Source organism: Prionailurus viverrinus, chromosome C2, assembly GCF_022837055.1.
Source record: "Prionailurus viverrinus isolate Anna chromosome C2, UM_Priviv_1.0, whole genome shotgun sequence".
NCBI classification, from domain to species: Eukaryota; Metazoa; Chordata; class Mammalia; order Carnivora; family Felidae; genus Prionailurus; species Prionailurus viverrinus.
The window spans coordinates 128,406,358-128,434,199 of record NC_062569.1 but is presented as its reverse complement, the minus strand read 5'-3'; positions in this window follow the sequence as shown (position 1 = coordinate 128,434,199).

The window sequence follows — 27,842 nt, the reverse complement described above, 5'->3', positions numbered from 1 at the left end:
AAAGGATTCTTTTATTTTTCATGCCCTTGGCCACAATGCCGCTATATGTTCAGGGATATTTTCACACTCTGAGGAGAAGGTATTGAAATGAGAGGAACAAAATTCTTTTCTACATTTCATCCTTCCAGATTCCTCCTCTAAGGCAAGAAGTGCACAGTAAATCATCTGTTTGAATAGGGGTAGGAATAAAGCAAAATACAGGGAGATTAAAAAAACAGATCAATAGAGTTAACAAAATATTATATTATCTCCTCCCATGTTAGAGAGATACTAAAAGCATTTAGTGAGAGAAGGTACAGAGCATCTGATTTCATCTGGCATATGAAGAGGCTAAACATGTTTAAAAAACATAGAATAAATCTAGGACAAAGGTATTAGTCTGAAGGCAGGTTTAGGTGATCATGAAGTCATTGGAGGTTGGAAAACCCAAAATCTAGATACTTAAACCCATGGACTTTTTGCAAACCAAAATTTTGCTTTAGGTGTAATCTTATTCAAATGATTTTTTTTTAATTAGGGGAGGGATACTATTGAGTGTAATTTTTCCCCCTGCTCTGTACTTTCCTAGAGATAAATATGGAAATATGTGAGGAATAAGAAGTAGATATATCGGCTTGGCCAATTCCTATATTTGTTAAAGTATTCTTTAAATAATTACACATTAGAAATATACATTATCTATTTTCAAAGATCAGGTAAAAATAGATATATAACAGAACATGAACAGATGTTGCAATTCTGAAATATTAGTAGTATGCATTCAAGAAGTTTTGTGTATTCCATCTCCTTTAAAATTTAGCTTAATTAAGAATGATAGAAAATATTTAAAAGCACTTTCACATTTGCTTTTTCACATATTATATATCATATTACAGGTAATGATAATCTTTTAGTTCTACTTGTTGGAAAATGAAATTCATTAATGTGACAAAATGATAGATTCTTGAAGAGTAGCAAAATATGCCACCCCAAAATATGCCTCTTTGGCATAAGGATTACTTTGAGTTGATTATTTTGAGAAACAGCAGACACATAAGAAGCTCTAAAAATGGAGAAGTTACCCTTAAGTAAAGGAAATCTGCATTTGTAAAGTTATCTACCTCTCTGTACCAGATAGAGGAGAACTCTAAGTCACAAGAAACTCTTATTAACTTAAACTTGCATAACAAATCTTACTCTTGCTATTCCCAGTGACCTTCATAATTAGGCTCTTCTTCTCCTCTACACATACACATTTTTTTTTCTTTTGTATTTAACTGAAGATGGTATTTAGGTTGGTAACTTAGACCACAAAACCCAAAGGGTTAATCATTTTTCCCTGGGTATGTCTCATGTATATATGAGGTATATATGTTAATAATTTTTTTGTTTTCCTTTTGTTAATCTTCTACAGGAGTCTAAGCTAAGAAGTCGGAAAAGCAGAAGGAAATTTTTTACCCTCTCCCACAGTCCAAAAACCAGCAAGGAAACAATATACTAGAGAGTTGATTGATTTTAACATTTTCTTCTTCTAAGGAAGATTTTTTGGAGTAAGAAACTATATTATACATATTGGTACAAACAGAAATGGTCATTAATGTAAAAAAACAAAGGAAAGAAGGTTATGGTATTTTTAAATATCTTATTGTAACTTCCTTTATCTCAATTGCACAGATACTAGGTTTGCAAAAATGTGCCAATCCTTTGGACCTGGAACCATTGGTTTCCCAGAACCATGACTATTTCAACTATGTATTCAAGTTCTTCCTTCTACGTCCTAATCCCCTCTTCCTCAAACAAAAACGAAAACAAAGACAAAGCAAAACAAGCAAACACAAACAAAAAATGGGGGGTGGTGATGAAGCTTGCTTGCTTTCTTTTAAGAGAGGACTTTTGGGGCACTAGAGTGTCTCAGTCTGATAAGTGTCTGACTCTTGATTTCGGTTCAGGTCATGATCTCGTGACTTGTGAGACTGAGGCCCATGTTGGGCTCTGTGCTGACAGTGCAGAGCTTTCTTGGGATTCTCTCACTCTGTCTGTCTGTCTCTCTCTTTCTCCGAATAAATACATTAAAAGAGAGAGAGAGAGAGAGAGAGAGAGAGAGAGAGAGAGAGAGAGAGAACTTTCAAGGCAACTGTAGAGATAAGTTTCCTATAACTATGTATTTTTTTCTGATACCACAGTATGGGAATATAATAAAACTCTAATCTCATTTTCATTTTCTTTGGGGCTGTGTTTTACTTCTGCTTTTTGAAATAGGTTCTTTTAAATACCGTCTTCGATATTCTTTCTACTATTTTTTAAATGGAGTTTCTTAGAGATGGGTCCTAAACTCTCATCCCTTTTTAAGTACCATACTTTCTCTAGAAGAGCTAAACACTCACTATGATCTTTGTTAATATCCAAATGTGTACAATTTCCAAATTATATCCCAATTTCATTAAGATGTTTATTTCCAACTACAACATTTTTGACCCTTGTGCCTGCAATTCATCAAGTTATCATGAGATGGTGGTAGGGTTATTAGTTCACATAGATCGTAGTTAGCGTATATTCTCCCTTCTCCATAATGAAAGGTGTCAGCAATTTAAACAGGATTCAGGAAATACATTTTTGTAATTCTAAAAACAAAATAATATTTGGTTTCTATAAGAAGTAACAAAAGAAATCCTCATAGCAGAAAGACTACAGAAATTCAACAACATAGGAACTTAACAATGCTTACCCTTAACTAACTTAATGACCTCAAAGAAATAGACATTTCTCTCTATCAGTGATTTAGTCACGTGCGAGAAGCTTTAGGTATTGAATTCAACAAAAAGCTAGAAGCATAAAGTTTTTCTGGCTCTTAGACTTTCAGTTTAGTCTTCCTGTAGACTTGCTATTTTCATCTTTATATTGAAAAGAAAAAAAATGTCTTAACGTTATTGTTGCATGAGAATTCCACATAGCACAGAACAGATCTAACAGAATCATGATAGAGTTGTTCCATAAAGAACTCTAAAATATTGATAGTAAGGAGAATCCAAAAGGCCAAGAATGGAACTGATTCTCTCCATCTCCATGTTCTTGGCTATGCCTTCCCTTCCTGCTGTTGAATTTAGGATTGTAGTATTTGAGACACATGACATAAGTGATACAACTAGAACTTGAAATCAGAAGAGCTATATTTTCTCCAGAGCCAGAAAAACATTGCCCCATTCTGCTACATGCACCATGAGATCTGATAAGAGGCCTGTCTCATTTATTAGTGACTCTTCACAACGCCATGACCCCATCCCTACTATCTAGTACAGTAAGTAACAATAAATGTGTGCTCACAAATACTGCTAAGTAAATGAATAAAACTTTAGAAAACTGACATTCCATCCTCATGAAAACTTCATCTTCTGTAAAAAGGGGGAAAATATCATCTAACTCAAAAGAGCTAATATGAGGACCAAAGGAGATAATGCATGTTCTCATAGTTTTTAAATTCTCAAGTGTTATACCACATTAGTTGAAGTTATTCTTACTGTTTATTAAAGCAGCTAGATTCAACAACAACATCATCATGTTGGAGCTAAAAGCTTTGTGACTAACTACACTTTGTTTTCTGTTCCATCCTCCCCTGGCACATACCAAGCCTGAATAAGTTTTGCCATCAAGGACTGTGTCTGCTTCTTTAAAGAAAATCAAACAACTCAGTTGATAAAGGTCCTAGTTTCTAACCATATTTGCTATATCACATAGGATAGGCTAGATCAAGCTGCAATAAGAAACAACCACAAAAATTTATATAGCTTAAGTAAAGGTATACTATTTCTTCCCCCCACAGTTCATGGTACTAGGCTGAGGACTCTCCTCCATGGAAAACTTGTGACCCGGCATGACAAACTAGCCACTGTTTGGATTATTTGTTAATTGTTGTGATAGAAAAAAAGAGTTTTGGAAGGTATTCTACTGGCAATTAAATCTCCCTTCCAGCAGTAACACTTGGCTGCTCTGTTAATCAGTTCATTGGCAGGAAATAGTTACATGGGGGACAGAAGTTGAAAGTTAGCCATGAACTCAGAGGCTGAAGTAGAAGAAGCAGAAAATGAACACTAATGGCTATAACACCTAGACCCTCAAATAATCTCAGAAATCCTACCTGTCCCAATCCTTTCCCTTTTACCTTTGTTATAACAGCCATTTGCAACCATCTCTATATTCTCCAAACTACCTACTCATCACCCGGTAGTCTCTAAAGATGTTTTCTCCATCTCCTTCATGGAGAAATGGAAGCTATCAGCCCCTTTAGGGTGGTAAGCTCTGTGAGGACAGAAACAATACTCTTCTTTGCAGTTACATCCTTACTGCCTAATGTAGAACCAGCACATAAAAGTTGTCAAGTGACTATTTATTACACAAATCTTTCCCTAGCCTGTCTTTCCTATTGATATCTGTAGTAAGCTAAAATAAATAAATAAATAGCCCCACTATAATGCTTGGAATTTGTATTATCATACGTGAGCACAAAAAGAGAAGTTTGCAGATGTGATTCAGTTAAGGATCTTGAATTGAGAGGATTGTCCTGGGTTATTTGGCTGGGCTCTAAATGTAATATATGCATCTTTATGATAAGGAGGGAAAGGAAGACTTGACATACAGAAAACTATGTGAAAATGGAGCAGAGAGAGATCTGAAGAGGCTGTCCTAGAATATTGGAACATGGGAGCCATGAGCCAAGAAATGGCAGCAGCAACCAGAAGCTACAAGAGGCAATGACTGGATTATTTCCTAGAGCCTCTGGAATGAGTATGGCTATTCTGACATATTGATTTTGGCCCAGTGACACTTTGGCCTGTAGAACTGAGAAACGATGCTACTAAGTTTATGGTCATTTGTAATAAGAAACTAATACAGATCAGGTTTATGTAGGATTTATATTTTCTAGAATGTGTGCATTGGGCAAAATGTATTCCTATATGTGAAAATGCTTAGTATTAACACAGAGGCTAAAAAAATAGTTATGATTTTTATTAACATGTGTTTGCTACATTTTGTGAAGTTATAGTACTTGCAGTATTGTTTTACTTCCTTAAATGACTTGATTTAGGGTGGAGTTTTCAAAATATCAAAATTGTACTCAACATGTAGTTGACTGTCTCCCAGATTTGGATAGTTTAAAATATCTTCATTATAATTGCCACAGTTTGTGGAGGTAAAATTGCATATGGTTAAATTGTAGTAGTTGTGGTAGCAAGAAGACTTACCAAAATTATGTGTTTGTTTACTGGGTTTGCTGCCATCGCTCCATCCTTTTCTTCTCTTTTTACACATTAATAATGTTCTCTATTTTGCTTCTGCATGAGTTCCGAATTTACTTTTCTTCAGAATACCCCAAATCTAATAGCCCTTACTTATACATTTTGGGATCTCTAATAGAAATGCGATCTTTTGAATCTTTGAGTTGCCCTTTAGAACTCAAGTTATAGGTATAGAACATATCTTTTCTAGATATGAAAGCAAAGGAGGATTTCACATGAAAATGACAAACTATAAAGTCTTCATGGAAGCTAGAATACTTAAGTACAACTTAGTGAACTGTTGAAATGGGCTCCATCAGGGAATTAAAACTTTCATACATCTGCATACTTGCCCAGTTACCTAAGCATTGGTTTTAAACTCTCAAGGAATATAGATCTACCATTTTCCATTAGCATATAGTAATACTTCCCTCTTAAGCAAATTACTTAATGTATAATTCCAGTATATGTCCATTTATGCTTTATTTCATTACAATTTTATTTTTATGAAATAAACCCTACCACAATAGATTTCTGGAAAAAATGTTAACTAATGCAATGCCTCTTTATAATAATTGGGTGCAATTGTAAGTTACTTCACAAAGTAATAAGAAAATAATTCACTATGTAATATTTTGTTGGCCTATAAAAGTTATATTGCCACTTTTGGAATGGTTTTGTTTATATTCCAAGAGTCATCACTACAATGGGAGGTTATAGCTCACGTTTCTCTTTCCTGGTGTTCCCCAAACTGGCAGCAGAGAGGTAATGCTTTTGTTTCTATTTAGACTGTAAATCTCTTGTGCATTCCAAATATTAATCAGTGTTTATTTCACTCCTGGGTCCTCCCTTTTCTTCCCTATCCTGCCTTCTATAGTCTTCTCTGACTATATAATGAGACACAGCTGATGCTGTTTATTCTTGTTAGATATTTTTAACATCAGACTTTGTGTATTGAACTTCGCCCACTCTCATTTGAATCTAAGCCCTGTTTCTCTTTGACTTGCTCCTCAGGAAGTCTCATCTATGCACAAAACACCCTTTGAAGTGAAAGGGAGCTCCCCTCTTCAATGGTCTTCCTTATCCTGGATGCCAGGAAAGAATAGGTTCCTCCCAAACAACTGAATGTAGGGCTTGTGTCCTCTGTTTGACAGGATCCCCATGTCCCCATTTCTTTCAGAATGGAAAGCAGTACCAGGCTCCTCCACTACCCGCATGGGCGTTTCCTAAATGTTAAGTGAATGGATGAAAGAAACTTAATGTGAGACTATAAGAAAAGGAAAACACACGCAAACACACACACACACACACACACACACACACACACACACAAACTAAAGTTAATTCACATTTTCCAGTTGTACCAAAACAGTCTGTCTCTGATATTATATGGAGGCATTTAGCAAAAAGAAGAAATTGCAGATGGAACAAGTAAGTGATCCCAGAAGAGAAACAGACTTCAAACAAAAGGGATCCATTGCATTCTCATTGTGTCTGTATTTCCCAAGAGAGCAAGACCCTTGCTTTATTTGGAAACACATTTAATTCTACTAGAATTTATAATGTGCTGCAAGTCAGCAAAATTTTGTGACTTGCTATAGAAAATGCTATAGTTAACCAAGAAAGACAAAAGATGAAAGTAAGTGGTTGGTAAAATAAAATGCTGAAGGACTATTTAGCACAAATTGGTAACTACTATTTAGGGTTTTTTTTCCACATCTTTGTTATGATATTGCAATACTTTTAAATGTCTACAAAGCAAATGTTATTAAGAAAGATTCTAGACATTATAAGATCTCAAAAACTATTGATAAAATGATAGTCTAAAAATATGAGATGGCATGGAAACAAAGGAAGAAACAAAGAGACATTGTATTATAATATATCATTAGAGGAATGGAGGCTTTATTGTTCCAAATTAAAAAAACACTGAAAGGAAAAATAAAAGGAATCTCATTTATGACATTCATCTGTACCTTTCAGTGTAAGTATGATGAAACCAGAATAATGGAGACAATCAAATACTGGCTATTGTCATAAAGAACATAATCAGCATATCAAGCTGCTCAAATTTTATGATGATAACATTGATGTAAAAATAAAAAAGATGTTTCCCCAAACCACAGCAAATCTGAGTAAAGCGGGGGAGCAAAATCTAGAGGCGGTGGTTTGCACATGGAATGCACACAAAAAGCATTCAGATTCTAGCATACTTCTCTCTCACCCATCTTTGTCACAGTAACTAATTGATGTGACCTTAAGAACTTTAGAGGGAAAAGGGTAGTTTGCCCTCATGATACATGTTAGGAAATGTCAGTGTTTCTTTCCCAAGGTGAATAACAGGATAGGGTAGTGGGTGTATTAGCACAAAAGAGCTGTAAAACAGGCCAAATCTCTTCCAGTCTGCATTCTTCATTTCTTAGAATGTCAAGGCCTGACGAAAAGAAGTAGTGATTCACTTCTATGCCCCAACAGTTGGATGGGGAGATAAAACACCACAGTTAAAAAAGTAAGCCTCTAACCTTTTTGATTGTAGTAAATCTGTCCCCTATTCCCAGATAGGAATCTCATTCAACTGGATTCATATGGATCTCCCAGGAGCATCTGACTTTCTGCAATTATACCATGTATATATGTTTTCCCCCAATGATGATCTCTATCTTTTAGCAGAAATCCCCACTTATTGCCATTTTTCAAGGAGCTCCCAAATCTGCCACCCCTTTAATACTCCTCCTGTCCAAATATACCCATTACCAGCCAAACTGGAAAGCCATTTTTTGTTAGTGTTGAATGTAATAGTTTTATCCATCCTTTAAAGCCTAACTCAGCTAACACTTCCTCCAGAGAACTATCCATATCTTCCAACTGCCGCACCATCACTGAGCTTCCTAGGGTCTGGCAACTTTCCCGTCTCCATCAAAGGCAGTCACAACTTTTAACTGAGACCAGAGATATGGGCATAAGTAATATTTTCCCCCATCATACCATACCATAACCTTCTCAAAAGAGGATCAGTGAGTGATTACTTTTATATGTAATTTATCAAAAAATGAATAAATGAATGGAGAAATACTTAATTCTTTCACTGTATGTTCAGTGACATTGTACCAATGCCTCAGTAACAATATTGGATCCATTGAAGATACAACTGTCCTCAGCTTGGCCTAGTCATTTCAATAGTTAACAAATGTTTTATTAGTGGAAGATCCAATTCCCTCTACATGAAAATGCTTAAATTTTTGCCTGGCGTACAAGAGCCTGCAAGCTCAGCTTCAGATTTACTTTCTCTTCCTTTGCATCTCTTGACTTTTTCCCATTACCCTCTGACTTCTATATCTGCTGGCTTTATTGTTTTTTTAATCCCCAAATACGGCAAAGAACTCTTGCAAAATGCTATTCCTTCTTCCTGAAAAATAATCCCCACTTCAAGTTCCTGTTTTTCATCTGTTTAACTCTTATCATCCTTCAGATATCAGCTATCACTAACTTAGGAGAACCTTCCCTGACCCTCTGATATCAGTTCTTTTTTAAACATACACAAAATTGTATTCTATTCCTTCAGAGTACTTTTTGTATTAATGGCATATTACATATAGTCAATATTATGATCATTTGCTGAATGTCTGGCATCTATACCATAAGCTCCCAGATAACAAGGACCATTTCTGTTTTGTTTTTTGTTTTGTTTTGTTTTGTTTTTTTTACCAATTCTATCTCTAGCATCTTGCAGAAACCTAGTAGACAACTGATATCCAATGAACGTTCGTTGAAAAAAAAAAAATGGATGTGTGAACACTTTGTACCATAAATGTCGACTGTATCTCCAGGGTGATACATTTCAGTATCATGGCTTTTGGCTCTTCAGACTTATTTAGGTTTGAATTCATGCTCTTCTACCAACTTTGTGAACTTAGAAAATAAATTACTCTCTCACCTGACTCAACTAAAGAAATGAGAATGATAATGTAATTTGTTGTATATACAAAGGTATCTGATATTTATTGAGAATAGTAGATGTTTAATAAAAGCCAATTCCCTTTTCTTCAGTGAATTCTGAGCTCAGTGACTGTAGCTTATTTGATTCCACGTAATCAATTACCCGAATTGGAAAAGAAGATCTGTAATTATATAGATGTCATAGTCAAAAGACAATTTATGTGTTTGCTCTCATTCATTTAACTGAGAAGTAACAGTGAGAGTTAGACCACATAAGCCTTTGCAAATAATGAAAACAAAATTTGATTTTACTCTGAGCACAATTGGAAGATATTGAAGAACTTTCTTAAGAGATGCAAGGAAGCTTTCTACTACTAGACTTAGTTCTACAACATAGGAAAGACAATGAGATGCACCAAGCTTTTTGGGCATTAGATTTATTAGGACAGAAACAAAAAATCTAGAATATGTTTCTCAGTTCACCCATTGTTAGATTAAATCTTTAAGAGAAAAGAATAGGGAAATTTGGCTTAAGAGATTCCATTTGCAAAAATTTCCTTGAAGTTCCCCAAAGAGTTGGAATAAGGCTAGGGCAGTGGTGTAAACAGTTAAATGTTTTAAATTTCCAGGTTAACAGGGGAAAAGCATACAAATTTATTTAATATAAGCTTTTTGTGACACAGGAGCTTTCATAAGGAAAAAAAGACCCAAATAAACATTTATGCCTATGTATTTTTATGCTAGGTTTTATGAAAAGTGCACAGTGATGGAGGAATATGACAGGTTAAGAAGTATAAGGTAATTTTAATATACTAGGGAAAAAGTAGGGGCGCCTGAGTGGCTCAGTCGGTTGAGCGACTGACTTTGGCTCAGGTCATGATCTCACAGTTTGTGAGTTTGAGCCCCACATTGGTCTCTGTGCTGACAGCTCAGAGCCTGGAGCCTTCTTCAGATTCTGTGTCTTCCTCTCTCTCTCTCCCCCTCCCCCACTTGTGCTCTGTCTCTCTCTCTCAGAAATAAATAAACATTTAAAAAAAATAAAAAATATACTGGGGGAAAAGTAGGAAGACCTGTTTCTTAGGATTCCTCTCAGCATCCTTTTGTCTTCAGAGATAAGATTGTTTCTTTCCTCTGGGTATAGGGACAGCATTTTACATATAAAGCTTTTAATGGCCCATTTTAGGAAAGAAAGGTGAGGAGGGGAGAAGATCAGAGTGACCATCTGCTTCTCCCACGATCTCAGACTTCATGAGCTTAAATATTCACTATATCAAAGTACCATATTTTGGGGTTAGCATGTCCTAAACCCCATCAATATTGGTTGTTAAAACTAAAAATGAGTAAGGTATATACCTATTACATATTCTTTAGCCATCTCTAAAGTAAATTGAATGACCCTTCTCTCTCCAAAGTCTAACTTATTTCCCTAGGCTCATGTTTGAATAACATTAATTTCCATAAATTCTCCAACTGCTAGTTCATATTCAAACACTTTTCCCATTGAAATAAAATTAAGGTTAATTAATTTGTAAAGGAAGACTAAAGGTACTAAATATGTAAAATAGAGCTAAATACCAAACTAGGCACAAGATAATGACTGTCTACAGGTATTTGAAAGTGTAAACATCACAAAGACTGAAAATCATTTAACATAGAACATGATTTTTATAAAATTAAGAAACTAGGATAATATTCATAGGATCCGGACCATGAATCAGATTTCATGGCGCAGAACTACTTTTGGAAATGAAATTGTAAATTCTCCTTCCCTAGTTAAATGATAGGACACAAAAATGCTTTTTGCATGTAGAAAGCCCTGACAAAACTAAGATCAATAAGAATTCATTAATAGTTGCCCATGATTTGGCAAAAGGCCATGCCTTTCCCTTATGATCAGGGATTCTACTCACTACTGTTATTCTCAGTGGCTCATGAATCCTCTTAATAGCCTTTGAAATAGAAGATCACATCAAATAAAACAGCCCTGTACTCTATACTTGTCTCACTGGTAATGTACTTGGATAGTAACTTTCCATAATGAACAGAGGAGACACCTTAACCACACCAAAAATGTTTAGCCCTCCCCCAACATAATATTTTTATTAAAATCAGTCAGGAATGGGACTTGGGATGTCTCCATGTCTAAATACCTAATGTACAAAACAGCAATTACATTTATTATGACTATCCAATGTCAAAATCCTTACTGATCTTACAGTAAGTGTACTTTAATTATAACAAAATCCCTTCTAATAACAATTGAGTAATAAAATTTGAACTTAAAACAAAATCACATTTTTTCTATAATGTTTTATACATTAGTACATTTTACTATTCATCTTATAGACTATGTGTACATGAGGTTATTCCCAAAGTATAATATTGATCAAAAATCTGATAGGACTACATCAAATACAAAAGCTTCTGGACAACAAAGGAAATCATCATCAAAATGAAAAGGCAGTCTATAGAATGGGAGAAAATATTTGCAAATCATGTATCTGATAAGGGGTTAATATCCAAAATATAAAGAACTCCTACAATTCAATAGCAAAAACAAAACAAAATCTGATTAAGAAATGGACAAAGGATTTGAATAGACAGCCATGTAAAAAAAAATACAGAGGGCCAACAGGTACATAAAAAGTGTTCATCGTCACTAATCATCAGGAAAATGCAAATCAAAACAAAAATGAGATATTACTTTACACCTGTTAAAAGCTCTATCATTAAAAGACAAGAAATAGCAAGTGTTGCCAAGATTATGGACAAAAGGGAACACTTGTTCACTGTTTGTGGGAATGTAAATTGGTGAGGCCATTATGGAAAACAGCATGAATGTTCCTTAAAAAGTTAAAAACACAACTACAATATGATCCAACAATTCCACTTCTAGGTATTTATCCAAAGGCAATAAAATTACTGCCTCTAAAAGATATATGCACCCCCATGTTTTCTGTGGCATTATTATTATTACAGTAGCCAAGACAAGAGGACAATGTAAATGACCACTGATGGATAAAAAAATAAAATGTGGTGTGTGTGTGTGTGCGTATAATATCACTCAGCCACAAAAAAGGAGGAAATTTTACAAATTGTAACAATATGGATGGACCTTGACTGCACTTTGCCAAGTGAAATAAATCAGAGAAAGGCAAACATCATATGGTCTCACTTATATGAGGAATCTAAAGAAAAGGAAAAAAAGAGAACTAATAGATAAAGAGAACAGATTGGTAGTTGCCAGAGGCTGGGGATAGTGAGGGTAAACAAAAATGGGTGAAGATGGTTAAAAGGTACAGACTTCCAGTTATAAATTAAATAAGCCCTGGGGATGGAATGTACAACATGGTATTGTATATTTGAAAATAGGGGGAGGAGCCAAGATGGCAGAACAGCATGAAGGCTTTTTGTGTGTCTCATGTCCATGAAATACAGCCAGATCAACACTAAACCATCCTACCTAGAAACCTAGAAAACTGATTGGAAGATTAACACAACAATTTGCACAACCTGAACCACAGAATTCAGCAGGTATGCGACACGAAGAGCTGAACTTGGGGAGCAAGAATCCCCAAATGGGAACCCCTTTTGTGGGCAGAGAAAGGACGGAGACCAGTGGGGGGCGGGGAGCATATGGGAAAAGCACCCCTCCCCAAAAGCAGCTGGAGAGAAAGTGGAAAATTGGAAACAGCCACAGGGACTAAACTAAAAAGAGAGAAAGGAGAAAGGAGAGGGTTTAAATTCCATTAAGACTGTAAACAAGGGGAGCACAAAGGCTGCAAATCCGCAGCTTGATATCTGGCAGTGCTCTGGTGGGAAGGGAGAATCCCCAGGAGCAGAGTGGGATCCGGGAGGTTCTTGGGCCACATGGGGAAAAGCAGTTCCACTGCTGGAAGGACATTTGGTAGAGACTGTTGAAGCCACCTGGTCCCAGCAGACCCTGGAAGGCAGCCACATTCGCTGGTGCTGGGGCAAGGTTGTTGAGGGTGAAGCCCGGTGCCAGATGTGTGTTATAATTTTCCATGTTCCCTGAAACACTGAGGCTACATTGTCTCACAATCTTTTTTGGGGCGGGCTGGCACCTGGCCGCAGTCTCAGGGCACCGGCAACAGCAGGGTTCAGCGGCCCTTCCTAGGTGCAGCCGACATTCGGCCATTGGTCATTTGGCCATTGCTCCTAGAGACCCTCCCACACCTCCCACAGAGGGGCCAAGTGGGTCAAAGCCGCAATCCTTCAGAAGTAAGGGGCCAGGGAAAACAGCTGCATCTGAGACAAAACTCAGGAGAGAGGTACTGTCTGGGGCCTGGTCACAGAGAGTGGAAAGGTGGGGAGTTGACGAGAGCTGAAGACGGAGGACTGGTGCGTGATTGCTGATCCGGGAGAACAGACTGGGTGGCTGGGTGGCGCCATTTTTCACAGCTCCCACGCATGCGCATGATGAGCACCACAACAATCCGCCCCAGTAGGCTCACAGCGTCATCTAGTGGAGAGCAGAGCTGTTACACCGAGCCCTGCCCAACTGAGCCAACTTTGCTCTTCAAGAACACAAACCTCACCACTAGCTTAATTTATGGACTATAAAGAGCTACATGGACTGACCTCTAATGGAAAACGAAGCAATTTCAGTACTACTTCAATCTGTTAGCAGGTTCATCTATTCACTTTTTTTCTCTCTCTTTTTCCTTTTTCTCTTTTATAATTCTTTTTCTTGAATACAGAAAGGAAAAACTCATTTATATTTTCAATTTTTATTAAAAATATCTGTCTTTAATTTTTATTACTATATTTTTTACTTTTGTGTAACTTTTTTCAAATTCTACTTTACTTCCATCATCTTATTTTAGTCTGCTTCAGTGTACTCTCCTTTTCAAATTTTCAAACAATTTCCTTTTTTTCTTTCCTTTTCTTTTTTTCAGTTTTTCATTTCTTTTCTTTTCCTTGAATGTGGAAAGAGAAAAACTTCATTTTTATTTTCAATTTCTTTTAAAAATATTTTTTTAATTTTTATTACTATATTTTTTACTTTTATGTAAATTTTTTCAAATTCTATCTTACTCCCATCATTTTATTTCAGCCTACTACAGTGTATTCACTTTTGCAAATTTTCAAATGATTTTTTTGTCTTTTATTTTTTTCTTCTTTTAATCTTTTTTCTCATTTCGTTTCTTTTCTTTTTCTTAGATACATAAAATGAAAAAAATCATATTTCCTTTTTAATTTTTATTAAAAATATTTTTCTATAATTTTTCTACTATATTCTCTACTTTTGTGTATTTTCGTCTACGTTAGTGTATTCATTTTTTCAAATTCTCAAACAATTTCCTTATTTTGTTCTCTCCCCCTCCTTTTTTGTTTGTTTGTTTCTCTAATCTGTCAAACCACTTTCTGCACCCAGACCAAAACACACCTAGGATCTAGCATCATCTATTCGATTTGTGTGTGTATGTGTGTTTAATTTTTAATATTTTTTAATTTTATTTTTTTTAATTTCAATTTTTCTACCTCAATTCCTTTTCTCCCTTCAAAATGACAAAACGAAGGAATTCACCTCAAAAGAAAGCACAAAGAAATGACAGCCAAGGATTTAACCAACACAGACACAAGCAAGATGTCTGAACAAGAATTTAGAATCACGATAATAAGAATACTAGCTGGAGTTGAAAATAGATTAGAATCTCTTTCTGCAGAGATAAAAGAAGTAAAAAAAATAGCCAGAATGAACTTAAAAAGGTTATAACTGAGCTGCAATCATGGATGGATATCGTGGTGGCAAGGATGGATGAGGCAGAACAGAGAATCAGCGAAATAGAAGACAAACTTACAGAGAATAACGAAACAGAAAAAAAAGAGGAAATTAAGGCAAAAGAGCACAATTTAAGAATTAGAGAAATAAGCGACTCCTTAAAAAGGAACAACATCAGATTCAGAGGGGTCCCAGAAGAGAAAGAGAGAGAAATAGGGGTAGAAGGGTTATATGAGCAAATCATAGCAGAAAACTTTCCTAACCTGGGGAAAGACACAGACATCAAAATCCAGGAAGCACAGAGGACTCCCATTACATTCAACAAAAACCGTCCATCAACAAGGCATATCATAGTCAAATTCACAAAATACTCAGGCAAGGAGAGAATCATGAAAGCAGCAAGGGAAGAAAAGTCCTTAACCTACAAGGGAAGACAGATCAGGTTTGCAGCAGACCTATCCACAGAAACTTGGCAGACCAGAAAGGAGTGGCGGAATATATTCAGTGTGCTGAATCAGAAAAATATGCAGCCAACAATTCTTTATCCAGCAACGCTGTCATTCAAAATAGAAGGAGAGATAAAAAGTTTCCCAGACAAACAAAAACTAAAGGAGTTTGTGACCACTAAACCAGCTCTGCAACAAATTTTAAGGGGGACTCTCTGAAGGGAGAAAAGATAAAAAAAATTATGTGTATATATATATATATATATATATATATATATATATATATATACACACACCAAAAGCAACAAAAGATTAGAAAGGACCAGAGAACACCACCAGAAACTCCAACTCTACAACCATCATAATAGCAATAAATTCATGTCTTTCAGTACTTACTCTAAACGTCAATGGACTCAATGTTCCAATGAAAAGACATAGGGTAACCGAATGGATAAGAAAACAAGACCCATCTGTATGCTGTTTACAAGAGACCCACTTTAGACCTAAAGACATCTTCAGATTGAAAATAAGGGGACGGAAACCATCTATCGTGTTAATGGTCAACAAAAGAAAGCTGGAGTAGCCATACTTGCATGAGACAATCTAGACTTTAAAATAAAGACAGTATCAAGAGATGCAGAAGGGCATTATATCATAATCAAGGAGTCTTTAGACAAAGAAGACCTAACAATTATAAACATTTATATGCCAAATGTGAAAGCATCCAATTATATAAATCAATTAATCACATAAAGAAACTCTTTGATAGTAATACCATAATAATTAGGACTTCAACACCCCACTCACAATAATGGATAGATCATCTAATCACAAAATCAACAAGGAAACAATGGCTTTGAATGATACATTGGACCAGATGGATTTAACAGATACATTCAGAACATTTCATCCTAAAGCAGCCAGAATATACATTCTTCTCCAGTGAACATGGAACGTTCTCCAGAATAGACCATATACTGGGACACAAATCAGCTCTAAGTACAAAAAGATCAAGATCATACTTTGCATATTTTCAGACCACAATGCTATGAAACTCAAAATCAACCACAAAAAAAAATTTGGAAAGGTAACAAATACTTGGAGACTGAAGAACATTCTACTAAAGAATGAATGGGCTAACCAAGCAGTTAAAGAAGAAATTAAAAAGTTTATGGAAGTCAATGAAAATGATAACACCACAACCCAAAACCTCTGAGATGCGGCAAAGGCAGTCACAAGAGGAAAGTATATAGCAATCCAGGCCTTCCTAAAGAAGGAAGAAAGATCTCAGATACACAACCTAACCTTATGCCTTAAGGAGCTGGAAAAAGAACAGAAAATAAAACCCAAAACCAGCAGAAGACAGGGAATAATAAAGATTAGAGCAGAAATTAATGCTATAGAAACCAAAAAAACAGAATAGATTAATGAAACCAGAAGCTGGTTCTTTGAAAGAATTAACAAAGTTGATAAACCACTAGCCAGTTTGATCAAGAAGAAAAAGAAAGGACCCAAATAAGTAAAATCAAGAATGAAAGAGGAGAAATCACAACCAACACAACAGAAATAGAAACAATAAAGAGAATATTATAAGCAATTATATGCCAATAAAATGGGCAATCTGGAAGAAATGGACAAATTCCTAGAAACATATACCCTACCAAAACTGAAACAGGAAGAAATAGAAAATTTGAACAGACCCATAACCAGTAAGGAAATGGAATTAGTAATCAAAAATCTGCCAAAACACAAGAGTCCAGGGCCAGATGGCTTTCCAGGGGAATTCTACCAAACATTGAAGGAAGAGTTAACACCTATTTTCTTGAAGGTGTTCCAAAAAATAGAAATGGAAGGAAAACTTCCAAACTCCATGAAGCCAGAATTACCTTGACTCCAAAACCAGACAGAGACCCACCAAAAAGGAGAACTATAGACCAATATCCCTGAGGAACATGGATGCAAAAATCCTCAACAAGATATTAGCCAACCAGATCCAACAATACTTTAAAAAAAATTATTCACCACAACCAAGAGGGATTTATACCTGGGATGCAGGGCTGGTTCAATATCCGCAAAACAATTAACATGATTCATCACATCAATAAAAGAAAGGACTAAAACCATATGATCCTCTCAATAGATGCAGAGAAAGCATTTGACAAAATACAGCATCCTTTCTTGATAAAAACCTTCAAGAAAGTAGGGATAGAAGGATCATACCTCAAGATCATAAAAGCAATATACGAGTGACCCAATGCTAATATCATCCTCAATGGGGAAAAACTGAGAGCTTTCCCCCTAAGGTCAGGAACAAGATAGGGATGTCCACTCTTGCCACTGTTATTCAACATAGTATTGGAAGACTTAGCCTCTACAGAAAACACAAAGAAATAAAAGGCATCCAAATCGGCCAGGAGGAGGTCAAACTTTCACTCTTCACAGATGACATTATACTCTATATGGAAAATCAAAAAGATTCCACCAAGAAGCTGCTAGAATTTATTCACAAATTCAGCAAAGTTGCAGGATATAAAATCAATGAACAGAAATCAGTTGCATCCTTATACACCAATAATGAAGCGACAGAAAGAGAAATTAAGGAATCAGTCCCATTTACAGTTGCACCAAAAACCATAAAATACCTAGGAATAAATCTAACCAAAGAGGTGAAAAATCTATACACTGAAAACTATAGAAAGCTTATGAAAGAAATTGAAGAAGACACAAAAAAATGGAAAAAGATTCCATGTTCCTGGATAGGAAGAACAAATATTGTTAAAATGTCGTTACTACCCAAAGCAATCTATATATCCAACGCAATCCCTATCAAAGTAACACCAGCATTCTTCACAGAGCTAGAACAAATAATCCTAAAATTTGTATGGATCCAGAAAAGACACCGAATAGCCAAAGCGATTTTGAAAAAGAAAACCAAAGAAGGAGGCATCACAATCCCAGACTTCAAGCTATACTACAAAGCTGTAACCATCAAGACAGTATGGTACTAGCACAAGAACAGACACTCAGGTCAACGGAATAGAATAGAGAACCCAGAAATAGACCCACAAATGTGTGGCCAACTGATCTTTGACAAAGAAGGAAAGAATATCCAATGGAATAAAGACAGTCTATTCAGCAAGTGGTGCTGGGAAAACTGGACAGCAACATGCAGAAGAATGAACCTGGACCACTTTCTTACACCATACATAAAAATAAACTCAAACTGGATGCAAGACCTCAATGTAAGACAGGAAGCCATCAAAATCCTTGAGAAGAAAGCAGTCAAAAACCTCTTTGATCTTGCCTGCAGCAATTTCTTACTCAATATATCTCTGGAGGCAAGGGAAACAAAAGCAAAAATGAATTACTGGGACCTCATCAAAATAAAAAGCTTCTGCACAGCAAATGGAAACAATCAGCAAAACTAAAAAGCAACCTACAGAATGGGAGAAGATATTTGCAAAGACATATCAGATAAAGGGTTAGTATCCAAAACCTACAAATAACTTATCCAACTCAACACCCAAAAAACAAATAATCCAGTGAAGAAATGGGCAAAAGTCATGAATAGACACTTCTCCAAGGAAGACATCCAGATGGCCAACTGACACATGAAAAAATGCTCAACATCACCCATCATCAGGGAAATACAAATCAAAACCACAATGAGATACCACTTTACACCTGTAAGAATGGCTAACATTAACAACTCAGGCAATAACAGATGTTGGTGAGGATGGGGAGAAAGAGGATCTCTTTGCATTGTTGGTGGCAATGCAAGCTGGTGCAGCCACTCTGGAAAACAGTATGGAGGTTCCTCAAAAAGCTAAAAATAGAACTACCCTACAACCCAGCAATTGCACTACTAGGCATTTATCCAAGGGATATAGATGTGCTGTTTCGAAGGGACATGTGTACCCCCATGTTTATAGCAGCACTATCAACAATAGTCAAAGTATGGAAAGAGCCCAAATCTCCATCGATGGATCAATGGATAAAGAAGAAGTGGTATATATATATATATATATATATATATATATATATACACAATGGAGTATTACTTGGCAATCAAAAAGAATGAAATCTTGCCATTTGCAACTACGTGGATGGAACTGGAGGGTATTGTGCTAAGTGAAATTAGTCAGTCAGAGAAAGACAAAAATCATATGACTTTACTCATATGAGGACTTTAAGAGACAAAACAGATGAACATAAGGAAAGGGAGACAAAAATAATATAAAAACAGGAGGGGGACAAAAGAGACTCATAAATATGGAAAACAAACTGAGGGTTGCTGGAGAGGTTGTGGGAGGGGGGATGAGCTAAATGGGTAAGGGGCATTAAGGAATCTATTCCTGAAATCATTGCTTCACTATATACTAATTAATTTGGATGTAAATTTTATAAAATAAAAAATAAAGTTAAATTATTTAAAAAAATAGGAAAAAGTCACATAAGAAAAAAATTGTAACTATATGTGGGGATAGACATATTAATTTCACTATATACACATATATCAAATCATTATGCTGTACATATAAACTAATGTCAATTATATCTCAAACAAAAAAGTCTACTATTCTTATAAAAACAGTATTCAAGCATGACTTGTTTTAAGAGAAGCCATCCTGATGCTCTCTGCTTTTACTTCTCAGGGATAATCCGAGATAAAACTGACTCATACTTATGATATAAGCCAAGATTAGAGAGACAGAAAAATGAACTTGCCTTAGAATTCTAGAGTCTTCCCCCAAAGTAAAAAAAAAATTGTGTAATTCTCTCTATCCTTGAATATGAAAATGAAGTATATTGCCTAAAATAGGTTTCAAAAGCCCAAATTAGATACCCATATTCCTGAGGACCAACAGGCAAGATCAAGTACTATATCAAATCTCTATAGAAATGAAGGTGAAATGAAAAGTAGTTTGAGTTCCTAGATTAGCAAACTGCCATCCTCAACCATGTACAATAACCTAAGTCTCACACCAAAAAATTATCTGGAATTGTTTCAGTTTAGTCAGTGTTACATGAAATTAGAGTGCCCTGGAAACCTTTTGAATATGTTGAATAGAATCTCAAAAACTGGAGCAAGTGATTTCTTTACCTTTGAAAAATAATATGTATAATTGCCTCATTTATCCATTTCACTTTAGATATGCTGATACAGCCTTAAAAAAACTTTTCCAACCATGAGAAAAATCTCAATTCTATTACTCCTGAATTTTTCATATAGGCTTCAGTTGCCTATGGCTAGAGGTTTGTAGCAGTTTTCTTAAGTAAAAATGCAAATTTAAAATCTAAGTTTTTATTGTTTTCACACCTTCCTTTAGGAAATAAATATGATGTTCATTCCACTGAGAATTTAACACGTATTCTAAGAGGCCACCTAAAACAAAAGCAAAAAATCAACATGTGGCTGTAATGGTTTTGAAGACATTACTGGATGTCAGGCCAAGAAAAAATGTCATTATTTTGGAGTACCTATAATATTTTTCAGGAGCAGTCTTTACCAATTTGATAGGTGAAAACCTACCTAAAAGAATGGATGTAAGATTATATTAGTACTCGTTAGACAATCATATTTATGAAACAGCCATTGATTGTGAGATTAGTGATGTATACTACTAAGATCAATTCAAAGAGTTAGTGGAAGACTCTTTTAAATGAACATTGGGATATCCTATCAAATCTCTAAAGTATTTCAGCATTTCAATCAGTGATTCTTATTTGAAAAGTTGTCACTACCTATTCTGTGTCAACTATTTTCTCTTGGGATATTGCAGGTGTTTTTTTTGTTGTTGTTGTTTTGTTTTGTTTGTTTTATTTCATTTAAGCAATCAAGTGTAAGCTGTAAATTAGCATTGAGCACATCATCCCTTTTAGCTGCATAGAGTTCAGCCACATGTCCTATCATCTACAGTGGATAGACAGAAAATTTTTCCTCTGTCTTGCTCAGCCTGCTTTTGCAATATTATTTGCAAAAGGAAGCACACAATTCCTGAGTTACTGTAGTTTCTGTCTGATACATTTGGACAATTTTTAAAAATTATTTGTTTTCCTGGATAATATCATGCGTGTCCATTTAATTCTGCTCTGTTTATAAAAATAAATCTCATTGCAAAAGGCCACAGAGAATTCAAGGGGTTATAATTCTCATAAAGATGGGACTCGCATGTCTTCTCTGATGAAAAGACTCACCCCACTTCATGTAGGTCTACTGGCTCAGACATTCTTCATTTCCCTTTGTCTTCTCTCCCATCTCCACCTGCTCTACTACAAAATGGAATGATATGCCTGATCTCAGGTCTAAGAGCACATCCAAATGGTTCGTACTTAAGGACTGACAGCTTTAAGCTGAGATACCTTTATTAATAGGTTGTTAAGAGTTGTTCTTTTACTTAAAAAACTATAAATGCCAAATTTAGAGAATCTATCTCTATGGTAAAGAGTCCTAGGTAGAAATGGATAGGCTTTGAGACTTATACTTTCCACTATAGAAATAATTTTACATAAGAAAAAGGGAGCCAAATTAAAGATCAGAAATTTCCTTAAGAGGAAAGAGCAGAGTACAAAGAGTTTGCAACAGATTGGAGAAGGAGCAGGAGGAGAACATCGAAGAGTAGGTGGAGTATGGTTAGGACATAGAAAGGACACACTAATTTCAGAGACAATTGAGGGGAGTATTGTTACATTTCGAGTATATTTGAATCTCAGGTATTGTTGGAATCCTAGAAATAAGCACTTCCCCCAGAAGGGGAAGCTCATAGTTTATGTAAACTAGCAAAATAGCAAAAGGGTGGTAAACCTATCATTAAATAGTCTAACAGGCTAACAAACTGTATGCTGCAAGATTCTAAATAAAAAAAAGTTTCTAAATGTATTAGGTATTGTTTGTAGACTTCAATAAATCAAAGAAGCAAAGAAACCAACTGCCCTTTAGTAGTATTCAACTAGAACCAAAAGAGAAAAGCAGGGGGATTACTCTCAGACTAAAGAGAGTCAGATCAATAAGTGAATCACACATTCTGCGGAGTGGGGACAGAGAGGCGTGAAGAATTTTGATGCCTCTTTGGAAATAGATGCTAATGAACTCTGTGTGTCTGAGCTGGGGAATCCAGGATGACTTGTTGGTGTTTGGCTTAAACTGCTGTGTGGACGCTACCACCATTTGTGATATAGGGAAAGACAATAAAATCAAGAGCTCCATCGTGAACACTCCGAATTTGAAATGTCAGATATTTATTGGAGATGTCAAGTAACATGACATCTATTGCTCTAAAGAGAGGTAAGGATGACAGAGAATCTGGAGTAATCAACAAATAGAAAATTTTTAAATGATCAGAATGAATGAGATCACAGAGGACAAGCTTAAAAAGAAGCTACGTTGTTCTTTCAGCATTTGAAGATAGGATACGAAATAAAGAGCCATTGAAGAAGAGGTAGGCAAAAAAGAAAAAGGAGACCGTGGTGGCATAAAAACAAATAATATGGAGTCTTTTTTTAATTTCCAGGAGGAAATGATCAATTGTATCAAACACTGCTGAGAGACTGATTATGATGAAGGCAAGACATAAAGATTATTGCTGACCTAGAGGCTTCAGTGGAGTTTTAGGGAGGAAATCAAGACCCAAAGGATGTAAAAAATGAATTACACGTTATAAAGTGGGGCAATAAGGGTAAAAATCTCATTTAGAGAGTTTGTGAAGGTTGCAAAATAAATGTATCAGCAATCAGATATTATGAGGTAAAAGAAGTTTTTAAGATGGGGGATATTAAGGCATAGTTTAGGAATATAGTGTGAACATATGAAGGAATTACTCTGCTATCTTCAATTTTTTATGAAGATTCCACATAAGACAGGGAGAATTCAGCTGAAGCTGACTGAAAAAGAAATAAACACATTTTCCAAGTGAGGCCCGCCGAATTAACATTAGGAAAAGCTGGAAGTAGGACACTAAAGCACCTAAATGTGAATCCTTAAGGCTTGAGTGTACTCCTAGCCTCACATTGCAGTACTGAAGTCTTCTTCCAGATCTCCCTGTTTGGGTTCAAAGGATTGAATTTCTCTATAAAATTCAAAGATCACTAGGAACACAAAGCTAACCCTTCCTGAAATTTTCAAAGTCTATAATATGTTCTTTTACATTGTGAATCTGCAATGAAAAGACAAAACTAGAGTGTGTCCCAATGTATCTGGCCATGAAATAATTTTTGAAGAATATTTCAGTGGACTGACTAGTGATCATATGAAAACAACTTGCAATTATCTAGCTTTTACTTTTTTCTCAAATTACTTGGAGTTTCATCTCTGTATTTTACTTCTGGATTTGCTTCATTCTGGTTATACTTCACTCTTCTCTTCATCTTCTACCTGTTTCACCCAAATTCCATATTCAAACCTGCACTTTTTCACCGATTTCTTCCCTGACCCTCTCTGAAACTTTGGTAGAGTGAGAAATCACTCAGATTTACACATGAGGTGAGAATTTCATTGTCTTTCACCAGTCTTCTCATTTGTGTTCTGGGAAGCATTGCCTCAAAATACTTAAACCAAATTTTGAAAATCTAAGTAATAACAATATCTTTTCCTTGATAAATAATGGAAGAAATTATAACAGAAAATATTAAGCTTCTAAATCAATACTATTTCCAGTTTTCTTGAATCAGAGACTATATATCCTCTATTATAGAACCTAAAAATGCTTTATTTTCGTAACTTTCAGAAGCTTGGAATTCTATAAATACAATACATGCCAAACGCTAATTTCTTTTAACTGTGAGGTGGCATTTGGCTTTGTACAGCATAGTGACATGTTTCCATTTTAATGATGTTTGAATTTAGCATAGGGATTGGATTCTCTTTCAAATCCACTGCATTGAAATTCCACCTGCTTACCCACATCTCTTACTAAAAATTAAACTCAATGCTCAGGGTTAGGAAAAACAGTCAAGAACTTCCTAAGCATACTTTTTGGGGCTTGTATTTATATCAAACACTTGTGGCAATGACACATGTTCTGCATTTCAAATCAGAGAGCCTAGCTAATAAACACTTTCATGCTTTTATAGCTTTGATCAAGACAGGAACCATTTGCTTTTCAAATGGCAATTAAAGTACAGAAGCAATTCAGGATTTTGCTAAACAGCTCCCTATAGTTTATTAATGTTTACCCTATGTTTTTTTTTTGTGAGGACGAGCCATTTTTCCTGCTTCAAGCTCTATGATCTCCCCCAAGGAGTGGAAATGAGCATCTGTTGAGGAATAGAACCAAAGGTGAAGCCCCTGGGAACAGGAATATGGTGACAAAGAAAATGGGAAACCAACTCTGGTTGCAGCAGAAAAGCTTTCATGCAGAAAGCTCAGCCCCATCATTGGCTTTCAGTTACCATGGAAGTTTTTGAGAGCACACCGAATTGATTAGGAATTAGTACATTCAGTCCCCACAGAAAAGGGAAAAAGTGGTGGGCAAGGCAAAGAAAATATACAGAATTTGAGAGGGTGGAAGGTGATGTAGGAAACAGAGAGGGGAAAAGGGAATGAGAAAAGATGAGGAAGTGAGGAAGAAGACATTAACAAAAGAATGAGATTTCTTAGCCAATCTCACTGTGGGATAATTGGGGAAAATAGCTACCTGGTAATAATCTTAATGAACACTTTGGATTTTACATGGCTAATTTGACTCCACTGTATCCATATGGTTAATTGTCTATGTTAGATTGAGTATCAGTAGTAGGGTTATCAATGGTCCATCTAGGTATATGTTAAGATGATGATTTACTTATTTTAGGAATGGGAAACATTTTCAGTTGTTTTACAGAACTCTGAGCATACTATGAGAAATAAATATGCATTTTACAATTATATATAAACACATTCATACACACATACATATATGTACATACATGCACATGAGGGTCTCTTCCATATGCATGCAAGATTCTTTCCCCTTCCAAAAATAGTTACATTAAAAAAATATTGACAAGTATTCTGACACTTGGATTTCCATTCATGCAGTTGTTAAATGAAGTCTTTGAAGTTGATATTTGCTCTCTTCTTATCTAAAACAGATTGTTTTTACAATGGCTATATCTGCGCTTCTTCATTAATATCTAATTCGGTAAGAAAAAGGCTTACTTCAATTTCTATGAAACAATTTTGAATGTATTTTAGAAGTTTCAGAATTAGTTTCTGAATTTTAAAAATCATGCTTTATTGGAAAAATAAAGGATTAAACTCAAAAGATAAGACTGACTTTGATCTTCAAAGCCAAGCTATATGCTTGCTGTGTGAGGCTTGCAAGAAATTATGAGCACCTCAAATCTGCCTGGTATATAACTAGCCCTTAATAGCCTAGCAGACTGGTGTTTACAACACAAACAAGGCTTTTGGATAAATTGATTAACTGAAATTAAAATGTGTGGCATATTGTTGATGTTTCAGCAAGGCAAATAAACAGATATTAGAAAATATGGTAAAATCTAAAGACTAACTTTGGAAAAGAGAACATTGTTTTTAGTAGGTATGTTTATACTCATGTGATCTTCCTTCATGCACGTATCCCCATACACATACTGAGTATAATCATAATATTTCAGACCCATTTTGCTCTTCAAATATGAGACTCACCCAACATTTCCCAATAAGGCCTGTTCATTTTATCTAATTCCTCATTGACATAGCTAGGACTCATTTAATTTCAAGAGGTGAAAACTCAACACAAACAGTTTAAAGTAAAAATAGAAATACGTTTTGGGCTCATGTAATTGGGGAAGTCAGGAGCAAAGCTGGTATAAAAATATCTGGAATCACTAACTTGATAAATATCAGGAGTGTTTCTCTGGCTTTCTCATGAACACACACAAACATTCTCACACCTTTGATTTTTCTCTACGCAGAGCTATATTCTCTCTTGCTACTGACAGGCTTTTTCTACATGGGTAGACAGTGGCTTCCAGAGGCTGTTATTTGCACATTGTTGTAATGGTTTTCTCTGTGCCTTCCCACCTCCACCCCAAAATCCCTAGTTAGTGTTTTTATTGGACCAACTGGTTTATGGGCATGTGCCTATTTCTGAAACAAAATCATTTTGGCCATCAGCATGAGATCCTCTCAGCCATGGAGTGAGCCACCCTGAATTAAATACCTATTCTTGTAGCCAGAGAATGGTCTTACCTGCAGAAAGATGAGAAGTGAAAGTGATAAAGAGAACATACATACGTTCATGACCACAGTCATTATTTCTCCTTTTATGAAGCTATATAGTTCTCCAGTACTTACATCATCCATGTGATCAATTCAGAAGGTAATTGAATAATAATTATGAATCATTATACTCACCACCATCACATACACACATACACACACACACACACACACACACACACACACACACTAATGGTTATTTCTTATTTCAGGGCAATTGCACAAGATGTTGTTCACGTTATCTAATGTGATTCTCTTCAAAATATTATAAAATAGACTGTGTTTTATACAGGAGAAAATTGAAATTGTGTGTGAACCACTCAAACAATATAACCAAAACTAATAAAGTGTATTCAACTTTGAACTATACAACAGTAGGAGACATGATGAATGTACAGCATAGATTTTAGGCCTCTAAGAAACTTAATACTAGAAGTGTTGATGGAATGTAAGACAACACCAAAAAATGAGCAATAATTCTAATGCAATTATCATTACATATAAGATTAGTTTTCATTGAATGTTACTGAATCTGAAATAGTGACTAAGACACAATCTTATATTTTTCTCATGTAAACAAAGTCTGGGGGAGAAGGCACAGCCCATTGTTGGAACAATGACATCACAATCATCAGCAATCCACCCATATTGTTGTGCTTCCTGTTCCAACATGACTATTCAGGAGACAGCTGCCACATTCCAGTCATTAGAGAGATGCAGAAGGACCAAGTTAGGTGTGTCCCTTTCCCTTTAAAAACACTTCCCAGATGTTACACTTAACACTTGTAGCCAGCACTTTAGCACATTGCTGCACTTAGCTATAAGGCGGCTTATAGATAGGATTAGGATCTTTCTTCTATCCAGTCATGTGAACCACTAACAATCTGGATTCTCTAATAGAAGAAGGGAAAGTAGATATGGGAGCAGGTGGTTAGGAGTTTCTACCAAGACTTTCTTATCCTTTTTTTATGCCATGTGTCACTGATATCTCTCTTGGAACACAACTACTATTGCCCTGGGCATGTTTCTTTATATAATCAAAGGGCAAAATCCTCCACTATTATATTAAACATAAGATTTTTCTTTGTGACTTATTAGAGTTATGCTATGCTTATTTCTAAATTTGAGCAAATGTCCTGTTTATAAAAACTCACTAAGCTCTACATACTCTCTCAAATCTTACTGTAATGTATTCAACTGCAGTAAAACAAGATTTATGCTGTAGTAAATTGTACTTAAAAATGGCTGCAAGAGTATTCCCT